The following is a 15,546-nucleotide window of genomic DNA, read 5'->3' as shown; positions in this document are numbered from 1 at the left end:
TATGGTGCAGCTCAACCTATCCTTCTGCCCAATCTTGTCTCCTTTCTTTCTTTTCTAATCCATAGATACTGATCCCAACAGCACTTCCTAATGAATTTCCTGCTCTGTAATCTCTGTCTAAGATTGTGCTATCATGCAATATTGGTACCAGAAGAAAAGTCAAGAAAGCAGACATTAAAATGAGTTTTTGGAGTTGGATTATCCACCACTTGCCTGGGAATGAGCATTGGTAGCAGCTGAAGCACAGATTGTTCCTGTACTTGATCTTAGCCAAAAAAGCCTACAAGTGACACTGATAGACCCCAGCATAAGAGATCCATGTTACTGAGATTTTTTTCCAGCTCTGAGATTTTAATTTTTAAACTTTGATTTCACAAAGAATTTTCTAGAGTATTAGTCAACATCTCAAAGCATTGAAAGAGAATGCTTTTGCAAAACCAATTCTTCCTTTGCCTTTTGTGGGACACACTTATATGGGGTATGATATCATGGTATGGTTTGTAAAGGAGCTACAAGTCCCCTATATATTTATATGGGCATAAGAACTTGCATTTGTAGAAAGTCATCAAGAACCTGATATTAAAAGAACATATTAACAGTTCTATGGGAGTTGCCCACTTTCAGTTCTTCTCTTGGTGATGGAAATGGGTACAAAATTATACTAGTGGGGCTGGGAAGCACCACAGTTTTAGCCCTAGAGTAGCTATAATGGCAAAGACAAAAGGACAAGAGGGAGATGCTAGTTATTGTCTGCTGCTATTATTGGATGGTCCTTTCTTGCAGCTTTTAGCAGAAATGGCTGTGAGAAGTATATCCTTCCTCTCCACAAAATAAGGTTTACATTGATTCATAAAAGTTATTTTTCCTCTAAATCCAAGAATTTTCAAGTAGCCGCATTGCTTTTCTCAATTCATGTGTTTCCAATACATTCTCCATATGAAAAAATCATCATCATTTTTGCTACCGTGGGAATGTCTTGCTACTTAAAACAGATGTTAATGACCATTTGATTAGAATGAAATGTCAGAAAAGTCAAACAGTCTGTGGGAAAGAGTGTTAATACTCTTTGGGGTTAGAAAAATATATCTATGTTGTATTGACACACTTGGAGAACTAATGTCAAATTTCTTCCTTTGGTTATTTTTTCATGTGAAACAGATTTGTAAGCCAATCTCAAATGTCTCTACACTTGGGAGACATTTTCCTAAATGACTGGTTTTGAAATTTTTCTGGGGAGGAATAGTAAAAATATTCTTCTTAGTAAACCCATACTATTTCTCCCCAATAACTGTCCCTCCTTGTATCTGCAGTTGAAGTACCAGACAGTCTATACACTTGCTATGGTGGAGAACAAAAGGAGGAGAACCCAGATAGGTCTCCATGAGATACTTACTCAGGAACTAGATTCTGTTTTGTCTTCCAAGTTTCTATGAACTGTCCTATATCAAAGATCCCTCTTCCCAATCGGGGTGTGACCCCTTTACATTGTGATTCATTTGCTCCATCTCAGTTCAATGCCATGTAGACTCTACTGAGGTCTTTGGGTGGAATGCTAGGGTTTCGACTCTTGATTTTGCTTGGGGTATTCATGGACTCTTTCCTCACATTGTCTGTTCACCCCCTTAGCCTGCTTCTCTCCAAATTGAAAGGTAATAGTGATACTTCTCAGAATCTTATTGTTTGCTCTTCTGTTCTCCATACTGCTCTTGGACAAAGGTGCTTGGAAAGAAGGTGGTGGCCATGCCAGAATCTTCGGTTTCTATTATTAAGTTTAAAAATTTTGAAAATTTCGCCCTGATGTCATTCCCTTTTCTTTGATTAGATTCTTCTGGTGAATTCTTAGCTTAACTTATCATTATTATTTTTGTCTGCTTTCACTGGGTACTGAAGAAGTGAGGTGTTAGGCCACTACATCACTATGCTATCCTGACTTTCAAATATTCCTGTTTAACTCTTTGCATGTGAGAAAACTCAATGGAGGTTTGTAGGGAGATTTAAGTAGGAATGCAGAAAGAGCCATGAGTTATTGATAATCTGTCTAGGCAGATTATTTTCTTTCTGAGTAAGATGAAAAAAATGAGGTGATTAAGTCCATGTCTCATTCATCATTGATTCTTACATAGAAGGGAAAGAGTAATAGCAAGTTTGGATATTAGATGTTCAGCACTTTTTTCTTCAGAAACATATTTTTGCACACTTGGGTCAAATCTATATTATGTAAACAAAGGAAAATAAAAACATGAGCAATTATCAGTTGAACTTAGGCAATGAACAAGCTACATGTTAATTATCAGCCTTAGCTATTTCCTTTAGCTAAATTTATAGGAAAATTACCCAACACAATCCTTTTTAACTTAGCTTGTTTCTTTGGATTTCTAAAGAATTAGGATCTGATTCATAATTTACAAGTCTGATTTTGAACACACACACATACAGTCATGTGTCACTTATGATAGGGATACATTCCGAGAAATACATCATTATGCAATTTCATCATTGTATGAACATCATACAGAGGGCTTACACAAACCTAGAGGGTATAGCCCACTACACAGCTAGGCTATATGGAATAGCCTATTAATCCTAGGCTGCAAATCTGTACAGCATGTTATTCTACTGAATACTGTAGACAGTTGTAACACAGTGGTAAGTATTTGTGTATCTAAATATATCTAAACATAGAAAAGGTACAGTATAAATACAGCATAAAAGGCAAAAAAAATGATACACCTGTACAGGGCACTTCCCATGAATAGAGCTTGTAGGACCAAAAGTTGCCCTGGGTGAGTAAGTGATTAAGTGATGAGTGAATGTGAAGGCCTATGATATCATTGTACACTACTGTAGACATTATAAACACTGTACACTTAGGCTACACTAAATTTATTTTTTAAATATTCTTAAATAATACATTAATCTTAGTGTAATTTTTTTTACTTTATCAACTTTTTAACTTTTTAAACTTTTTGATTCTTTCATAATAACACTTAGCTTAAAATACAAACATTTTACAGCTATACAAAATATTTTTAATATCCTTTTTCCATAAGCATTTTTCTATTTTTAAAATTATATATATATATTTTAATTTTTAAACTTTTTTGTTAAAAACTAAGACACAAACATACACATTAGTCTAGACCCATATGGGGTCAGAATTATCAGTATCACTGTCTTCCACCTCTGCATCTTGTTCCACCGAAAGGTCTTCAGAACCAATAACATGCATGGAGTTGTCATCTTCTCTGATAAAAATGTCTTCTTCTGGGATACTTTCTGAAGGACCTGCCTGAGACTGTCTTATAGTTAATTTTTCTTTTTGATAAGTAGAAGAAACATACCCTAAAATAACCATAAAAAGTAGACTAAATACATAAACCAGTAACAAAATCATTTATTATCAGTATCAAGTATTATGTATTGTACATAATTTTATGTGCTATACTTTTACATGACTAGCAGCACAGTAGATTGGTTTACACCAGCATTGTCACAAACACATGAATAATGCATTGTTCTATGAGATTAGGACCGCTATGATGTCACCAGTTAATATGAATTTTTCAGCTCTATTATAATCTCATGGGACCACCTTTGTATATGTGATTTGTTGTTGACTGAAACATTATTATGTGGCACATAAATGTAAATAGAAATCTTAAGAGACAAGATGGCTGACCAGAGACACCAGCTGCCAGATCATCTCAGAAAGAAGGATAAGTTTTAGATGAAAAATAAACCAAACAATAGATTGAGTGTAACTCCAATGGAAATGTGCCAGAACATAGAAGAGATTCCACAGGAAAAAGTTGCACAGCAGAACAAGAAGGAACAAGATATTGGCAGAGGTCAACCCCTGAGAGACTTGGAGTCCAGTGAAAAGGGTAAGTGAAGCAGTTTGTTTCTCCCTCCCTTGCATCTCTGGCAGTCAGTAGTATCCCAAGCTGCTGGAGAGCCTTTCTACCCTCACAAGCCCAAAAGCTGCTGCTGTCACCAGTGAACTGGGATCTTCTTGGGGACAAAACACCATGCTGCCAGCCCCCTAGGGTGCTTGCTGTCACCACAGACCTGAGCCAAGACACCAGGCATCATATTGCTTCTCCGTCCACCATATACCTTTGTCCTCCCCACGGGGCTCAGGTTTTGCCTTGCTGGTTCCCACACAAACATTTCCCAACTTGATTCCAGAATGTGGGAACCACAGGAGGCTGGTGGTTCCTGGGGGATCTGCATGACCCCAGAGCCTGGACTGTCTGGGTGGTCTGCCTTCTGGAGAGAGAGACAGAGACAACAAGTGCTGCTAGCTTTCCTCCATTCAGACTCTTTCTCTCCTCCCCCTCCCAAGCCAGTGGCTACTGAGAGATACACTTGAGCCAAGGCTCTTAGAAGCTGCTGTTTCCCGTCAGTTGGGGGTCAAGCTTCCACAGAGGGGGAGCTTAAACCTTCCCTCTTAAATTCCTGCGGAGGGCTAAGGGATTCTCTAATCATGAACTCGCTGCTCACCAGTCCTCCACAGTGCTGCTCACCTGGCTGTTCCATCAGAGCAGGCACACTCCAAAGCAGAGGGACATCAAACCTGCTTGAGCACCCCATCAGCAACTCAGGGCCAGCAAATTTCTCCCTGGCACAGTCAAGGATTGATCTTTGGGAACCTGGAGACAGGCCCACAGGCCAGATCCCATGTCCCCAGGACTCGATCATGTTGCTCAGGAGTATGGAAGGGAGATCTGTGACTAATCTCAGGAGGTGAGGGAGGTCATATAGGTAGAACTGAAAAGAGAGTACAGTGTGGGTATCAGCCACAGTGCATTCCTAGAGCACCCATTTCACCACAGGAAAGCTGTACTTTCAGTCCAGAGCAGATCCTGGACAGGTAAGCTACCAGCCTGCAGTGCTATCATGGAGGAGCTCAGCTAGTTTGAGGTCCTGCCTGCTGGCAGATGCCAGAAGGAAACCACAGAGCAGGGGAGGGATGAGAAGACCAATGGATACCAACCAAAATGAAAATATTTAAATGACAGATAAAGAATTCCAAATATGGATTGTAAGGAAGCTCAATGAAATCCAAGAAAAAATGGAAAACTAACTCAAAGAAACCAGAAAAACCATTCAGGAAATTAATGAAAAATTCACTAAAGAAACTGACATATTACAAAAAAAACTTCTGGAAATAAAAAATTCACTTCAGGAAATACAAAACACAGTAGAAAGTTTTAAGAATAGCCTAGACAAGGCAGAAGAAGAAATCTCAGAGCTTGAAGAGAACTCTTTTGAATTAACTCAGTCACTCAAAAATAAACAACAGAAAATTAGGAGGAATCAACAAACCCTACAAGAAATATTGGATTATGTAAAACTAAAACAGTCAAATATAAAAATCATAGGCATACCTAAGGGTGAAGAAGAAAATGCACAAGGGCTGGAAAACCTATTTGAGGGAATAATTGAGGAAAACTTCCCTGGTATTGCTAGAGATTTAGACATCCAGCTACAAGAAGCTCAGAGAACACTTGGGAGATTCATTGCAGAGGCAATCACCAAAACACATAGTCTTCAGACTGGCCAAAGTCAACATGAAGGAGGAACTCCTGCAAGCTGTGAGGCAAAAACATCAATTAACTTACAAAAGAAAACACATCAGGGTAATCACAGACTTCTTCACTGAGACCTTACAAGCCAGAAGGGAGCAAGTCCCCATCTTCAGTCTTCTTAAACAGAACACCTGCCAGTCTAGAATTCTGTATCCTACAAAAGTAAGTTTCAGATATGAAAGAGAAATAAAAACTTAAGACAATTATTCCATAAGATCAAGAAGAAGATCCCCAACTGATTCTATGAAGTCAGTATCACCTTGATACCAAAGCCAGGAAAGGATACAACAAAAAAAGAAAAATACAGATCAATATCCTTATCAGTATTGATGCAAATTTCTTCAAAATTATACTAGCAAACTGAATTCAACAGCACATCAAAAAAATAATCCACCACAGCCAAGTGAGCTTCCACCCAAGGATGCAAGCATGGTTCGACATATGTAAATAAATAAATGTGATTTACTACATAAACACAAGCAAAGACAAAGACTATATGATCATCTCAATAGCTGAAGAAAAAGCATTCAAAAAAATTTAGCACCCTTTCATGATAAAAACCCTCAAAAAACTAGGCACGGGAGGAATACATCTCCAGATTATAAAAGCCATATATGACAAACTATCACACAATGTCACACTGAATGGGGAAATACTGAAAGCATTTCCCCTAAAAACTGGAAAAAGCAAAGGTGCCCACTGTCACCATTTCTATTCAACATAGTGCTGGAAGTTCTAACCAGAGCAATCAGGCAAGAAAAAGAAATAAAAGGTAACCAAATCAGGAAAGAGGAGGTCAAACTGCCACATTTTGCTGACAATATGATTTTATATCTAGAAAACCCCAAAGATTTCACCAAGAGACTTCTGGAATTAATAAACAAATTCAACAAAGTGTCAGGTTACAAAATCAATGTACACAAAGCACTACTACTCCTATACACAAATAACAGTGAAGCCAAGAGTCAAATCAAAGACTCAATACCATGCACAATAGTACAAAGAAAATAAAATACCTGGAAATATACTTAACCAAGGAAGTGAAAAATCTCAACAAAGAGAACTATAAAACACTGAAGAAAGAAATTGCAGATGACACAAACAAGTGTGAAAACATACCATGTTCATCAATTGGTAGAATCAACATTGTTACAATGTCCATACTACCCAAAGTGATTTACAGATTCAAAGCAATTCCCATCAAAATACCAATGTCATATTTCATAGATGTAAGAAAAATAATTCTATGCTTTATTTGGAACCAAAAAAAAGAAACAGCCAAATAGCCAAGACAATTTGAAAAAACAGAAAGAACAAATCTGGAAGCATCATATTACCAGACTTCAAACTACACTATAAGGCTATAATAATCAAGACCGCATGGTATTGGCATAAAAAGAGACATAGACCAATGGAAAAGAGCATACTACATATGGGATGGGTTAGGAAAAGAGAGACAGTGTTGCTAGGTATCTTTCAGGTTTAATCCCTGTTAAATAGAATCCTCGCTGTACACGTACCACAAACACCACCTGAGGAGACCGTTGCAAAAGCTAGAAATGAACAGCGAAGCTCTATCAAACCCATGTTGGATTATTTTACTGCAACAATTAATAATAATGCTTAATTACAAAATAAAAACTCTGAGACAAATGCTAAGCCAGACAGGAGACCAGAACGACGAGTATAAATTGGAATTTTTCAGGCAAACCAGAAAATACACCCTTGATCTCTTATGGAAGAACACTTATTATCATGGACTTTCCTGGCCTTTTGATGTTCAGACACTGAAAACTATTTTGTAGGCCAGGAAAATACCATGTGTGATCTTCTGCTTCTTCGTCACAGAACCTTTGGAATTTGGGCCATCCCTTGGCCCTTTAGAAGAAAAGATCCCTGTATGTATAAGGACTCTAAAGTGGACTGATGTTTATATTTCCCATGAAATTCATATGTTGAAATCCTAATTCCCAAAGCAATGTTATTAGGAGATTGGGCCTTTGAGAAGTGAGATCTTTAGGGCCTTGGGCCTTTGGGTCATGAGGACAGAGCCCTCATGAACAGGATTAGTGCCCTTATAAAAGAGGCCCCGGAGAACTTGTTCATGTACTCCTTTTGCCATGTGAGGACACAGCAAGAAGGCACCATCTATCAACCAGAAAGTTGGCTCTCACCAGATAAAAAATCTGCTGGCAGCTTGGTGGTAGACTTCCCAGCTTCCAGAACTGTGAAAAATAAATTTGTTTTTTGTTTTGTTTTTTGAGACAGAGTCTCACTCTGTTGCCCAGGCTAGAGTGAGTGCCCTGGCATCAGCCTAGCTCACAGCAACCTCAAACTCCTGGGCTCAAGCAATCCTCCTGCCTCAGCCTCCCAAGTAGATGGGACTACAGGCATGAGCCACCATGCCCGGCTAATTTTTTCTATATATTTTTAGTTGGCCAATTAATTTCTTTCTACTTTTAGTAGAGACAGGGGTCTCCCTCTTGCTCAGGCTGGTTTTGAACTCCTGACCTTGAGCGATCCTCCTCCCTCGGCCTCCCAGAGTGCTAGGATTACAGACATGAGCCACCGTGCCCGGCTGTAAATTTGTTTTTCATAAGCCACTCAGTTTATGGTATTTTGTTATAGCAGCCCAAATAGACTAAGACAGATTCAACTTGAGCTAGCTTAAGCCAAAATAACAACAACAAATGATATTTTTCTGGAAAGCTAGTCGATGCAGCTTGCAGAATTAAAGATGAGGAACCAGGTGTCAAAACAAAAACTAACAAGCAAAATAAGAAACCAGAAGTCAGAGCAGCCTCAGCTTCAGCGCACTCAGGGACTAGAACCAGGAATTTAAGGTCACTGTGTGCACATGTGTGTGTCTGTTTCTCTCTCTCATATACACACTCACACACACACACACACACACTTTTCATCTTCCGGTGTGTGCTCCCCGACCGTGAACCAGCTCCTGCTGCATGACTGCTGTCATGGCCTGTAGCAGCTGTACCACCAAAGGAAAGAACTTTATTACCTTAATTTAAATATCACAGGTGAGTCTCCTTAGAGATAAAACCCTTAACTATGTTAAAAGGTCAATGTTACCTTTATCAGTAAAATGACAATAAACATACACTTTCCCTATACCTTAAAATCATCATAGCTATAGGACCTCGAAATGAGAGTTTTCTTTCTCAAAATATTGTGGAAGTTGTGAAATAAGTTGATAAACCAAGTGACGTACAACTGAATAGATCTCCAAACCAGCTTTCACAGACTGGTTTGTTCCCAGCCATTCTTATTCCAACATCAAGAGTTATTAAAAACAGAAAAAACAATGATAACCCAGGATAAGCACAAAGCCGATTTGTTTTGATACTTTCTGTCTTTCTAATGATATATGTGTGTGTTATGAATTTTAGCTCTGTAGGATTATATTACTTCATAGAAAATTAATTCTTACCTGCATTTCTACTAAAAATTGCTTTTTTATGGTGCAAAAGCAATTTATGCACTGGAAAAAGAATAAAGGAGGTTATTAAGGCATAGCAAGAGAAAAAGCATGTTTTAGGCTTTAAGGCTAATTGAATCACATAATCTAAGTCTACATGTATGCCTGGTTTTCTATTTTTCCCCCAAGAACACTATTAAGATATCTCCCTTTTCCTTGTCTGTTTTTGAGCATTTATATTCTATATATATGGTGATTTTTAATGTCTTGGCAGAAATTATGTCAACACAAAAGTGTTGGTTGATTTCCAGAAAAGGAAGCATAAAAACAATATGCATAAACAGATTTTTAAAAAATGTCCAGCCTTCTTCCCCAAATCATTTGTTTGTTTGAGAAAAATGTTTGACCTCACATTGATAAAGCCTTGTTCTTTCAAGCAGAATTAAAGCTTTGCAAAAGTCAAAGCTCTCTGGAAAATGCCAAGATATTCTCAATTAGCAATTAGGTATGAGTAGAAAATGTTTAATGGTAACAAATTGTATTTTGATGAATTTTTAAAATTTGAGCACAATTTATTTACTTCATCATATTTGTCCATTGTTCAACAACTTGACCATGAGTTCCGGCTCCACCACTTAGTTAATGAGTAACCTTGGGCAAGTTAGTTAACTTCTAACGATTTCTTCCTTCAGAATAACAAAAACAATATTAACTTTCTTAGAATTGTTATAAAAAGAGATGGTATATGGAAACGCACTTAATGTAGAATTTAGCATATAGGAATGTTCAAAAAATTGCACAAAAGGCTTCGCTGTAGGTTGAAGTCTGCAGCTCAAAAGCTAGCTATCAAGATTTTATGTGATGTTTTAAAGTAAGTTCTCACAGCATGAAAAGAATCAGGTCTTTCTTTGTCTTAGAAATATGAGGGCTGGGGGAACTCTACAGGACTCTTAATATAATGATTAAAACAATGAGATTTAGCAAAGAAACAGAAAACCTCCCTGAACCCTTCCAATTTTACCTATACTCCAAATTTTTTCTGTTTAGAAGGGAACACAATTTGAGTTTCATAGGAGTATAATAGAGTTGCATAACAAAATAAATTATCTCCTGGTGTTAAGTAACCTGCTACCCTATTTCAATTGTTTTGGATGCTTCATTAGTCCAGGGCTGAAATTGCTAATTCATCTCATCCTGTGATGGATAGTATGGTTGTGTTGAATGAGATTGACAAGAGTACAAGAGTAGTATGATTGTGTTGAATGAGATTGTAAAGTAATTAATAATATCTGCTTGCTCTAGGTATGATTCCTGCTTTTGGTTTGTGAGGTACCAGGTTTAAATTCTAAGCCCATTCTTTCTGCTAGATGTTCATGGCAAAGACGGAATATAAGTGCCCTTGAATTTTTGTGGACTAGCTCAATTCCTAGAATTTGAATTTAATATGTGATTGTTGATCTGAGCTGCACTGCATTCTATCTCAGTCCTTAATGACTTTTCTCCTGTATCACCAGGGGTTTGTGCTGTCAGGGGCAAGAGCTGCATGAAGACAATGATAAACCTAATTGCCACAGAGAATGACCTTTCATCAGCTCACAGAGATTGGGGGTTTATGGTTCTCTTCCTTCCCTTCCCCCACAGAGTGACATATAAGGACTTGGGGTTACATAACCTTAAATTGGCCCCTGGGGCTGCCAAAGAATTAAATTGAATCTCTTACAAGCAAGGAAGCTGTTCATGTGGGAAGTGTTATTCCCATGGGACCTTTTGTAGGACTGTTCAAATTTAAACAATATATCTGAGGAAAAGAAAGAATGTGGGAAAAAATATATCATGAGTTGTTCTTGTGTGTTTGTGTAATTCCTACTTTTTGGCCAAAAGGAGTAATATATAATCAATGGTTTCACGTTTTTTTTTTTTTTTTTGGCACTTGGTCTGGAGCCAAATTGAAAAATAGCTCCTCTCCCACTGAGGATTATTCCAAGTCTTTAGTGTCTCCTTTGTATTGTGAGAACCACATCCCGGGCAGTTTCCCTTGTTCAGATTGGGGAGAGTGGACGTGCAGATCTGAGCACTGTGGCCTGGTCATTAACACTCGCCAGCTGTCTCAAGACATGTGATCCCAAAATAAAAGTGACGTGGAACATCCTCAGGCCTAAGAAGTCACTCGATTAACACTGGGGCATGAGAGAGGAAAGAACTTTCTGTGACTCTGAGCTATAGCTTAAGCGCCAATTCCCCGATGGTATTGCTACAAAGAATGGGTGTAGGGGGAGTCTGGGCTCTGTCTGGTCCTCAGGCGTCTCCAGAGAGCCAGTTGTGGGGAGCAGATGTGTGAGTTAGGGCATGTCACTTCATTTCAAAACAACACATGACCTTGGCGTGCACTTTGCCTGTGCTTTGCCCTTTCAGCCATTATCCTCCAGAGTCTGGGACCAGAAGAAGAATCTACTTCAGACAGAAAGAAGTACTTTGTTCTATTTATTTTTCTTCCCAACAAATTTAGAACAAGAGACAGGTTAAATTTTTTTTATATATATAGGAATCAAAACAAAATTTAGATTGGTTGTTAACAGAGTAAATGACAATTCATGTGTGAAAGACTTACAGTGTCATGTGCATGTTAGTAGCCTGATTAATGTCAATTTCCTCTCTTAATAGGCAATCTAGATATTCAATATATGAACTATCCCTCAAATATTAGGCATATTATTATTTTACCTTGACTTGGATGAGTTATATTTTTAACTAGGCCAGCTGTACAATATTTTGAAATTTCATCCTACTGAATCCACCATTGGTTCAATCAGCTTTAAAGGGAAAAAAAAAACCCTACTATAAAAACAGTGAATCAGGCCGGGCGCTGTGGCTCACGCCTGTAATCCTAGCTCTTGGGAGGCCGAGGCGGGCGGATTGCTCAAGGTCAGGAGTTCAAAACCAGCCTGAGCAAGAGCGAGACCCCGTCTCTACTATAAATAGAAAGAAATTAATTGGCCAACTAATATATATATATAAAAAAATTAGCCGGGCATGGTGGCGCATGCCTGTAGTCCCAGCTACCCAGGAGGCTGAGGCAGAAGGATCACTCGAGCCCAGGAGTTTGAGGTTGCTGTGAGCTAGGCTGATGCCACGGCACTCACTCTAGCCTGGGCAACAAAGTGAGACTCTGTCTCAAAAAAAAAAAAAAAAAAAAAAAAACAGTGAATCATTCTTATAAATACGAGTGATAGTTTCCAAGTCAACACTAAGTAATGATTGTAAATACTGAAAAGATTATTGTGTACTATCTCCCCACAATTCATTCATTTATTTATCATTTAACAAATATTTATTGATTACCTATAATGTGCCAGCCACTGTTCTAAGCACTAATAGAGAAGCGATTCAAAAAGTCATAATCCCCACTCATATGAAGATTATATTTTAGTGCAGGAAATAATTAATAAATATAAATATATTTTATCATTAATGTATTATATATGAATGCAATGATATACAAACAATATATAGGTTATATCAAAGATGATATATCCTTTGGAAAAAATAGAGAGTAGGTTAAGAGAGGTGGGATTCTGGGACCAGGGACATTTGAAACTGTACATAGTCACCTCAATATACTCCTCAATACAAGAGGTGAAGAGAACAAGGAGCAGAGACAGGGAACCATGTAAATAATAAGAGGGGAGACTTCCAGGTGATGGAAACACCCGATACAAAGGCCCTGAGATAGGAGCATCCCTGCTGTGTTTGAGGGACAGTAAAGGAGGCCAGGATGACTGGAGTGGAGCGAGAGAGAGGAAAAGTAGTAGAAAATGAGCTCAAAGAGGTAATGAGGGCTGGACAGTGTTTGACCTCACAGTGTACCGTAAGACTTTGACTTTTATTCTGAGTGAAATGTGGTCACTTCAGGGTTTTGAGCAGAAGAGTACTACCAACTGACTTCCATCTTGACAAGACCACTCTGGTTGCTCTCTTGAAAATGTATTATACGGCAGGTAGGACAGAGGTTGAGTGATCAGTTGGAAGGCCATAGCAATAATGCAAGGGGAACATGTTAATTAATGGGAGGGTGGTAACAGTGGAGGTGGTAAGAGGTGGTAAGATTTTGGATATGTGTAGGAGATGCAGCCAACAGGACTTCCTGACAGGTTGGAAATAAGGGAGTCAAGAATGCATTCAATGTTTTTGACCTGAGTAATAGAAAAGATAGGAGTTGACATTATCTGAGATGAATAAAACTGGGGTGGAGGAGGTTAGTGGTGGGAAGAACATTTGGGCACATTTTATTTGAGTTTTTAGTTAGACGTCCAAATAGATATCTTGGATATTCAACTTACCAAGTAGCAAGTTGAATATGTGCCTGGAATTCAGAGAGGAGGTCTAGGCCAGGAATGTTAATGTTGACATTGTCATCGTAGAGATGATGCACAGAACTCACCATAACACATCCCATGATTTTGTGGACCTGAAATATAACTTGATTAGTGATCAGTACTCTTCCTCTGCATCAGGTTACCCTTAAAATAATGCAGTCATTCCTTTTATACTATTGAATCTTTTGTATTTCACTGAAAATAGATGATACCGGTAAGGAACTGGGTGTAGATAAGAAAAAGAAGTTGACCAAGAACTGATCTCTGGGGCACTCAACATTAGAAGATTAGAGAAAAAGAAGTGAAAAAAGCAAAGATGACAGACAAGGAATAGCCAGTAAGGTAGAAGGGAAGCCAGGAGGATATAGTATCCAGAAAACCAAGGGGAAAAAAAAAGATATTTTCAAGAGAAAAGAATAATTAGCTGTGTGAAATGCTTCTGATATGTCAAACAACATGAAGCCTGAGAATTTAAAATTGGATTTAGTAACATGGAGGTCACTGGTAACTTAAAAAAAAAAAAAAAAGCACTATTTAAAATTCAAAGCAAAAAAATCATAAAGTTAAGAAAGACCAAAAAATTCTGATTTTGACATTAGGTCTACTTAAAAAAAAAATCAAAATCTTTAAAAATAAGAGAAGGATAACTTAATACCTAAGGAATATATTGAGTCTGCATTTTGGATAATATAGCACTGAAATGATTAACTCATTAACGTTACTCACTATACTGCATTAAAATGTAAAAGTGTGTACTTTGTTATTGGGATATCAGTAACATCATCTTTTTCTACACACACGCACACATACACACACACACACACACAGGCACACATACTCACAAACCCTTAATATTAATAGTTATAACTAATGGCATTTCAACTAAATTTTAAATAGAAATTCTGAATATATCAGAAATATATTTCTAGACCTCAGGAAATGGTCCATTCCTTTTTGAACATTAGGCACAACAACTTTAAGTATTAAATATCAATTACATGTTGGAGTTTATTATAATTGGGCCCCTGATAAGTATATACTTATAGTGCCATCTACTGTCTGGTAGTAAAATCATAACATCATCCATACTGGTAAATAGGGTAAAGCAATTAAACACAGGTATCTTCCTCTTACTATCAGTAATCTTTTTCTGGAAATCAGACATTCTATGTGACAACATTCATTTAGAGAATGCATCAAATTATTTCAATGAGGAAAAAATATAACTAACACATTACCTAACCCAAAACCCCTACCGATTTTATGACATGTACAAAAGCCCACTTAAAGTACACACACATACATATGTACACACATACATACGCCTATATGCAACAAATTATCATGTTAGTAATGCTTAAAACATTACTTTCTAATTCCCAATTATTATGGTTTTTAATAAACAACCGTTTTTCACGTGGTAACATTTGTTGACTATTGACATATTTTCCAAAAAGTCGACAAGTGATTCCAACTTTATTTGGAATGTAATATCAGACTTTTTCTCTGATCTTTTTGTTAAACATTTATATCTACTATAATACTATAGTTATCTCTAAGGTATATTGTTAAATGAAAAAAGTTAGAAAAAATTGTGTATAATCTATGATTGATCTTTTAAAAAGGGAAAGGATACTGTATATTATTATAGTATACAGTTGACCCTTGAACAGCACAGTTTAAATGGCATGAATCTACTTATATGCAGATTCTCTTCCTCCTCTGTCACTTCTGAGACAGCAAGACCAACCCCACCTCTTTTTCCTCTGAGTTGAAATGCCTCTAAATTAAATTTAACAAAACCTCAAAGGAAAGTGATGGGTTACAATGTAGGTAGATAATCAGAGAAACAGTCTAGACATCTTTATGTATCAGTCTAGTCATAAAGGTGTTTAGCAATAGAACCCAAAGGGCTCCAAATGGATTTAGAGTTAGAATCATGATGACTAAGATACCAGACATGTAAAATCCAACTGCAAAACAACTAGTCAAGCAATCGTTTTGGTTAGAATTTTTGATTTGTATTAAAACACTATCACAAATAATTTATAACTGTATTTTAGAATTTAGGTGATAATTTAAGGCAAAATAGTGTGATGGTTAATTTTATGTGTCAACTTTACTGGGATAATGGATGCTCAGATAC

The sequence above is a fragment of the Microcebus murinus genome, chromosome 10, assembly GCF_040939455.1.
Source record: "Microcebus murinus isolate Inina chromosome 10, M.murinus_Inina_mat1.0, whole genome shotgun sequence".
NCBI classification, from domain to species: domain Eukaryota; kingdom Metazoa; phylum Chordata; class Mammalia; order Primates; family Cheirogaleidae; genus Microcebus; species Microcebus murinus.
The sequence above is the reverse complement of the archived record's forward strand: the minus strand, read 5'-3'. Positions refer to the sequence as shown.